General features: G+C 39.7%; 1 long non-coding RNA gene across 1 annotated transcript; it reads right to left on the reverse strand.

The window, feature by feature from the left end:
• Window positions 1-3,160: 3,160 nt before the first annotated feature.
• LOC138750875 (uncharacterized) lies at window positions 3,161-8,384 on the reverse strand. Its single transcript, XR_011349576.1, has 3 exons — window positions 8,268-8,384; window positions 5,073-5,251; window positions 3,161-3,386 (listed from the first exon to the last, which is right to left on the reverse strand). It is a non-coding gene; the product is annotated as an uncharacterized lncRNA (long non-coding RNA).

The following is an 8,384-nucleotide window of genomic DNA, read 5'->3' on the forward strand; positions in this document are numbered from 1 at the left end:
CACGACCATTTAAATGGCTCACTGTGTGATGATGATGCTGAGTTTATTCTCATACACTTTGTACAATGTATGCAGGCACCAACATTCCTTCTTGGTGCAGCCAAACGGGTACTTGTAAACTATGAATTAAATTAAAAGGGACAATTAATGCATAGAATAAATATAAATATTCACGGTAATCCTTGTGCAAAAAAATCGTGTTTTGGAATAATGCTGACAGTCCTTGGTTAGTGTACCAATAGTCCAATAGCTGTTAGAAAGAAACTGTTCTTCAACCTAGAGGGGATAGTTTTCAACTTTCTGCCCAAAGGTAGCAATGTGATTGTGATCAGTATGGTGGAGGTACTTCATGATGTTGGCTGTGTTTTTGAGGCAGGCCCTCACATAGATGTCTGTAATGGATGGGCGGCCAGATCCTGTAATGGATGTGGCTATGTTTACTATCTTCGGCACCCTTCTTTGTTCCTGGCCAGTTGAATTCCCAAACCAGGCTATGATGCAACTAGCTACCATATGTTTCATAGGGCATCTCCATAAGTTTGACCAAATGCCAAATCTCATCAGACTCCTTGGGAAGTAGAGCACCTTCTTCGTGGTTGCCTCGATGTGCTGGCTCCAGGAAGGTCTTCTGAAATATGGACTCCCAGGGGCTTGAAGGTTCTGACTCTCTCCACCTCCTGCTCATCAATCCAGGCAGGTGCGTGATCCCTCGCCTCTCCTTTCTAAAGTCAACAGTCGGCACCTGGGTCTTGATGAAGTTGAGAACAAGATTGCTGTTCAGCACCACTTTCTCAATCTCTCTGTAGTTAGTTCCATATTCCTACCACTAGCAGATAAGGAATCTCCTTTTGAGTTCCCCGCTTCATTAATTGGTAAGTGAATTGTATTGACAGCAGCTGGTTTTCCTCTTTCCAGCATGTGGAGAGGGCTTTCTCTCTCTGTAACTACTCTTATCAAAACCAATGTAAAAAAAATCTATCAACCTCCAGGTTAGTCGTTTACCTGCTTTTTTAAAGGAAAACTCACCTTGATCATCCTTTATGGACAGAGTATGAGATTTCTACTCATCCTTGGAAGGTTGTATTGCTGAATGTTTGATTTCATCTGGTTTGTTCTTGTTCATATTTGAAGTAAAGTTCATTTTAGGGGGACACCACATCTTTCATGTAATAAGTTGACCAAATTTGTTCATTTGTGGTCTTAACAAGTCCAGCAATTCTCTACTTGAAAACTCAATTGTTCTAACCTTTCTCTTTCTCTACTTGCTATTTCATTCCGTGTTGCTATTTCAGCAATTTGTGCATTTGTATTCAAACATCAATGGCCTCCTTTACTTTAAAGAGAAATTTATTCAAGTGGTATGTGATCATACTTTTATTCTTAAGATATAACACTTAGTTTAAAAAAAAAATGATTTGCCAGTTAATTGAAGTTTATTAATTTTTTTTTGTAATGTGCAGCTCAGAATAAAACCATGTCCCTTTAGAACAGAGACGAGGAGAAATTTCTTCAGCCAGAGGCAGGAGAATCAATGGAATTTGTTGCCACAGATAGCTTGGGTATATTAAAAGCAGAGATTGATAGATTCTTGATTAGTAAGGGTGCCAAAGGTTATGAAGAAAAGGCAGGAAAATCAGGTTGAGAGGAAGTGGACATCAACCATGATTTGAATGGCAGACCAGACTCAATGAGATGAATGGCCTTACTCTCCTCCTACACCTTATTGTCCCCTTATTAAATATGTTGAGTCCTGTTTCGCATGGCTGTTCTACATAATTGTTGGTTAATATTTTGCTGCTTCTGTCTATTGCCCCTTAAAAATCACCTTTTCTGGATCTTGTCACCTTGGCCTTTAGCATATACATCCATTGTGATCATTGTTAAGGTGCATAATTTGTTGGTAACAAATATCTTGGCGCTCCCTTATTTATACTTTTCTACTCCACGTCATTCTCTTTTACTGGATCCTCCGTCTTATGGTCCCTTGTTAAGTTCCTTCACAGTGGGTTAGAATGGGAACTGTCCACAGTTTAGAACTCTTTCTCTTGGTCTACCTCTTCTGGCAAAGGCAGAAGAGTTAGTGTAACGATTAGCTCAACTTCAATGCAGCGGCAGCACCACAGGTCCGAATCCAACGCTGTCTGGAAGGAATTGGTATGTTCTCCCCGTGCTTACGTGGGTTTCCTCCGGGTGCTCTGGCTTCCCGCTACCCTTCAAAAATATTTAGGGTTTGTAGCTAATTGGTGTATTCGGGGGCTCCTGGGCTGGAAGGGTCTGTTACTGTGCTGCATGTCTAAATTTAAAAAAAAAGAACTAGCCATGATTACTATTACTGACTCTATTTGTATATTTCTTCCTGTGCTTTCCTCCCACTTTTAGGTGTTTCCTTAGATGACTATTATTAGAACGTTTGAGACTTGATTACCTTTTATCTCTGTGTAACGTGATCGATAGTACTCGGAGACTTGCGTGGAGCACAAACACGCTTTTAATAGCTTACAATTAAGGGCTGGTATCTACAATGAGCTTCAGGATTTACATCAGGACCAATCGGGGCGGAGCCAAGAGGAGGGGCCAATTGTCTAAGCTACACCCAGACAGTGAATTCCAGTTCACTGCACTCTGTTCATTAGGGTTTAGACCTGTCTTACCGATACTTCTTGTACTCCCATGATGCTATCTCTTCCCTGGGAACAATTACTCCCCTTTTTTTTCTCGGCTTTTCCTAGAAGTACTGCAGCCTTCAGTGTTTAATTACCATTTCTCATTTTGTTGAAAGTCAGCTGGTTCTTTCTAAGAAGAATTATTATTTTCTCTAGTTCCCCTATTTTATCGCAGAAACCATAGGCAATGTAGACAGTTGAACTCATTTAAAATTGCATTTCATCCCATTTTGTTTTCAAACATCTTTTACTCTTCTGTTACGTTTCTTCACGTTCCATTCATTCATCCTGGACCAATTGTGCCTTCCATGAGTCTGTAACACATTTGTCATTTCACATATATTTAGGCTTTCTTCATTTCTTGAATGATAGCCAGATTATTTTGATTCATGATTATTTTATTGTCATGTAATAAAATAGAAAATGTGATATTACACAAAATTTCCTTTCGTCTCCCGTAAGGCCGACAAAAATTCACTATCATCAGAAATTGTCCAGATTGCTTACAGGTTTTCCAGCACCCCTTCTGTTCTTTCTCTGCAATATTGGTTCCATTCTTGCTGAGAGGAATTCAGTCCCATTGCTGCAATTCTGTCTCTTTTCCTGTCATTTTGCTAGTATTCCCATGAAAGCAGAGCTTGTCTCATCCACACCAAACTTTTATACACGTATTAATTCTGTTCTTGATAATAAAAAAAAGAAATGCCAGACAATGGTTGACTCCTGTAAGAAAGAGTCACATTTGAGTGACTTTTGACATTTTGACATTCAATATTACCATCACTACATCCTCCACCATAGCACAATTACAGCACAGAAGCAGGCCACCTTGGCCCTTCCAGTATGAGCCGAACCATTTTTTTTTGCCTAATCCCACTGACCTGCACCCTGCCCATGACCCTCCATACTTCTCTCATCCATGTAGCTGTCCAAATTCTTCTTCAATGTTAAAATCGAGCCCGCATTTACCATTTCAGCTGGAAGCTCGTTCCACACTCCCCACCACTCTCTGTGTGAAGAAGTTTCCCACTCGGGTTTTCCCTACACTTTTCCCCCTTCACCCTTAACCCATGTCCTCTGGTTGTATCCTCAGTGGAAAAAGCCTATCTATCCCCCTCATAATTTTAAATACATCTATCAAATCTCTCCTCATTCTTCCACACTGCAGGGAATAAAGTCCTATCCAGTTTAACTTTTCCCTGTAACTCAGTTCCTGAAATCCAGGCAACATCCTAGTAAATCTTCTCTGCACTCTTTCTGTCTTATTGATCTCTTTCCTGTAGTTAGGTTACCAAAACTGCACACAATACTCCAAATTTGGCCTCACTAATGTCTTAAACAACTTTAACACAACATCCCAACTCTTGTACTCAGTAGTTTGATTTTATAAAGGCCAATATGCCAAAATCTCTCTTTATCACCTGTGATGCCACTTTCAGGGAATTATGTATCTGTATTCCCAGATCCCTCTGTCCTACCACACTCCTCAGTGCCCTATCATTTACCATGTATGTCCTTCCAAAAGGCAAAACCACATATGCCTGTATTAAATTCCATCTGCCATTTTTCAGACCATTTTCCCAGTTGGTCCAGATCCCTCTGCGAGCTTTGAAAACCTTCCTCGCTGTCCACAATACCACCAATCTTAGTGTCATCTGCAACCTTGCTGATCCAATTTACCACATTATCATCCAGATCATTGCTCTAGATGACAAACAACAATGGTCCCAGAATCGATCCCTGAGGCCCACCACAGGCTTCAGTCTGAGAAACAACCATCCACCACTCTCTGGCCTCTCCCGTTCGGCCATTGAATACCTAGCACCTGAACCTTCCTGACTAACCCATCATGCACTCCATCACATCCTGCTAAGACACAACTGACTGTTAATGTCCCAGCAACCTCATTTCAGGATTGTCACTGTTAGTTCAAACCCTACAGCATAATTGCTTTTAGCATATTTTTTCAGCCTTATTCACCACTATGTACAGTAACTGCTGTTTCTTCACTTAGCCTTTGGAGTTTTCTTTCTGCAGTCCACCATTCAAAAACTGCTCAGAGCTAACATACGTTCATCAGCTCTTGGAGTCTACTCATTGGACGGTATAGAAGAATGAGAGGGGATCTCATCAAAACATTTCAAATGCTGAAAGGATTGGACAGAGTAGATGTGAATAAGATATTTCCCTTGCTGGGTGAATCCAGGATAAGGGAGCACAGTCTTAGAATTAGAAGGTACCCATTTAAAACAGAGAAATTAATTTAGTCAGAGGGGTGGTGGATTTGTGGAATTTGTTGCTACATACAGCTGTGGAGACCCGATCATTGGGGGAGTTTAAGGAGAGATTGACAGGTATCTAATTAGTCAGGGGATCAAGGAATATGGGGAAAAGGCTGGAATTTCAAACCTGAAGTGAGAACAGTTTAGCTCAGGGTGGAGTGGTGGAGCAGGCTCGACGGGCCGAATGGCCCACCTGCGTTCCTTGATCTTGTGAACTCTGCAGATTTTTCCTTCCAATCTTTCTCCATCTCTTGTTTTTCAGAATCCATATTTTTTTCTTCTCAGTGCTTTGAAGGATTGGAGATTCTGCAGAAAGGAAGATTCTAATATTATTGTTGCGTGGTTAATAGCATTTTTGACCTTCCTATTTGTATGCTGCTCGCATTAATCCTCAGATGTTTTGGAAATTAATCAGTCCAGTTTTGTAATGTTGTAACATACATGTTATGTACCAGCTGTGCTCCAATGCATTCATAAACGTCATTCTGAAATATTTGATGACCTCTTGCAAATTTTATGTGAAATGTTCATGAATGATGTTTATGATTGTATTATGTTTGCACATGTAACCCACTTGGAAATCATAATCCTTTATTGTTGTCCAACAATTTTTGTATTATTTTACTCAGTGGTTAAGTTAAAAAAAATTATACTTCATCAGAATTTGACATCTATTTCTTTAGACCTAACTATTCATCGTGCATCAACTTAATGGGTGTGTGGCGACAGGATAAAAAATCCTGTGCTTGAAAATTTATTGAATAACCAAAATTTGGTTGCTCAAATTTGTGTCCTTAAAAGGCACAGAGAGCTTACTTCAACTTGGGTTAGCCCTTGAAGAGGCAATCTGTTTATTTTGAGACAATTACAAAAGGAATAAAAAGTGAGAAGGAAAACAAGTGCCCAGCTAACTAATCAAAGCCTGATTGATCTCAGAGCACATCTCTTTCCGAGAATTGGCTAATAAGCAGCTTCACTTGAGAAGCTGATTAGATAAGTGTGAACATTATGTTATTCACTTTTTAAAGTGATCAATAATTGTAATAATTAAAATTGATAGCTGCAAATAACTTGGCATGAATCCACTACCACAGAATACAGATTGCACATTAGCTTCAAAAATATAGGCAATAGTGTGGAACACTTATTCGCCAATTTGGTTTTAGCTGTGCACAAATTGCTTTAGCAGTATCCAGCTGATTTAGACCTTTGCCTGGAGGTGCACTAGATTAATTGGTAGCTACACATTCATTGCTTGCAGAATGGACTCTGTAATTGGGGAAATTTGTTAATGCCAGTTATAAAATAGCAATACAGTTCAGTTTTCCTGATAGAATTTCATTAAAGAGATCTGACATTTCACATGCAAATAACATCGTCTTCAGATTTTAAAAATCCATTATTGTGACAACATCTTTTAATTTTCATTAATTTTTTTTGGGGGGGGCTACTTATAACTCCTTGTGTATGAGAAATTGAACAAACACTGAGGCATTAAGGGTGAGTGGAATGGTATGAGCAGGAAGATTTCAGATTTGACATACAATCTTATGCAGTGAATTGACTGATCTCAGCCGATTCTTTGGCAGATGATGCAGCACTTTGCCATATCTGCATTTATCTGTGGAGCTGGCTGGATGTATTTACTGACCAGACACAATTTAGCAGGATGAAGCATTTCATGCAGATGACTTTATTTGACAGTTGTTAAATTTTATTTTCCTTATGAGGAATATAAATATATAAATATGCGCGCGCGCGCACACACACACACACACACACACACACACACACACACACACACACACACACACACACACACACACACACACACACACACACACACACACACACACACACACACACACACACACACACACACAATCCATAGGCCTGTTCGGAAAAATCAATTGAGGCGACTATATGGAACAGCTGAAAAATCTCCTCAGAAAGATGAGAACTCCTTTTCCTCCATATAATTATGGAGGTTGCAAGAAAGTTATGAAAGCATATGATTAGTAGACCATTCTTTACAAGAACAAAACCATTCATTGGAGGATTGCACTCCTCTCTGCTGACTGCTTGAATATGTTTCTATTAGAAGAATAAGAAAACAAATCATCTGGGCTTTGAGGAAAGCTCTGCAATAAAACCAGGCTTATCCTTTTCAATGAATGAACTATTTATAGATTCTGTGTCATGACCAGCAGAGATGTCTCAGTATCCCTAAAAAGGGAACTGACCAGATAATTTCTGTGTGAGTCATCATCAGGACTTGCAAGTGGAGATACTGTGCTAGTTCTGACAAATTTCTATTTATACCCAGATGGTTAGGATAGAAAAAGAAGTTGCAAAATTTAGCTAGCCAGTGGCTCATTTAGAAGATAAGAAATCAAGGGTAATAATGAAGGAAACATGGCTTCTGTAAAATCTTGTCCGCATACTCCATTCCAGTGCTGCATTGCTCATTGGACAACAGTTTTATAGGAACGGTTGGGAGCAGAATTTCAGGCCCTCCCAACTGTAGGTAAGCAAATTGGAGAATTACCATACTTGTTCCAGGCAAGGCATCACTCAGGGAACTCTTGGCCAGATTGTCTAGCGTGTCCAATGCACACCCTTGGAGAATGGGCAAAATCAGATTTAATTTATTGAATGCTCACCAAAATGATAAAATAAATAGATTGTGGTAAAATAAAACCCTTTTAATAATAACCAACCTCAAGATTTGCAAGGTGCAGCTAATTGTGAAAACTGGTCTTTCTTTCCTGCACCTCGATTATCCAATGCAGTGGAATAGTTTCACTGTAGCTACAGTAAGCTTTGTCTATTATTGTGAACTTTAATTCAGTTACAAGAGTAATCTGTGCATATTAATTGTAAAATTCTGAATTCCTACCGTGTTGCCTGGAACTACAAATGTGCTAAATGGAATGGACTCACACAGATCTGGCTATTCACAAGGTACTGTGGACCATTAAGGCAGTAGACATCGACGTTGGCACAATCTTGTAAACACATATCTCAGCATATTTCTCACTCTACCATTACTCTCAAGCTCAGGAGTCAACCGTAGTTCAATGAGAAAGGGTATGCGGGAAACAGAAAAAGGCCTAGCTAAAAAAATGGTAAGTTCCAGCCTATTTATGATGCAATCCAGGACTATTTGCGTGATGAACAAAAAGAAATCAGCATTCAATAGATGGGGCTAAGTGATTTCACAAAAGATGGGTTCAAATCTCTGCTATCCAATCATATCCGATCCTGAACAGAGTTGGCCAGTTAATCAGCTAACCAGAAATGGAGACTCCAAGAAAATCACCTTTCTCACTGATGGTGGGACTAGGCCTGTGTGTCCTCAAGGCTAAAACATCCACACTCATGATCAGACACAAGGGCGAAATAGATGATCCGTCTTGGAGACACGAGAGTTGGGAGA

Source organism: Narcine bancroftii, chromosome 1 (assembly GCF_036971445.1).
Source record: "Narcine bancroftii isolate sNarBan1 chromosome 1, sNarBan1.hap1, whole genome shotgun sequence".
Classification (NCBI taxonomy): Eukaryota; Metazoa; Chordata; class Chondrichthyes; order Torpediniformes; family Narcinidae; genus Narcine; species Narcine bancroftii.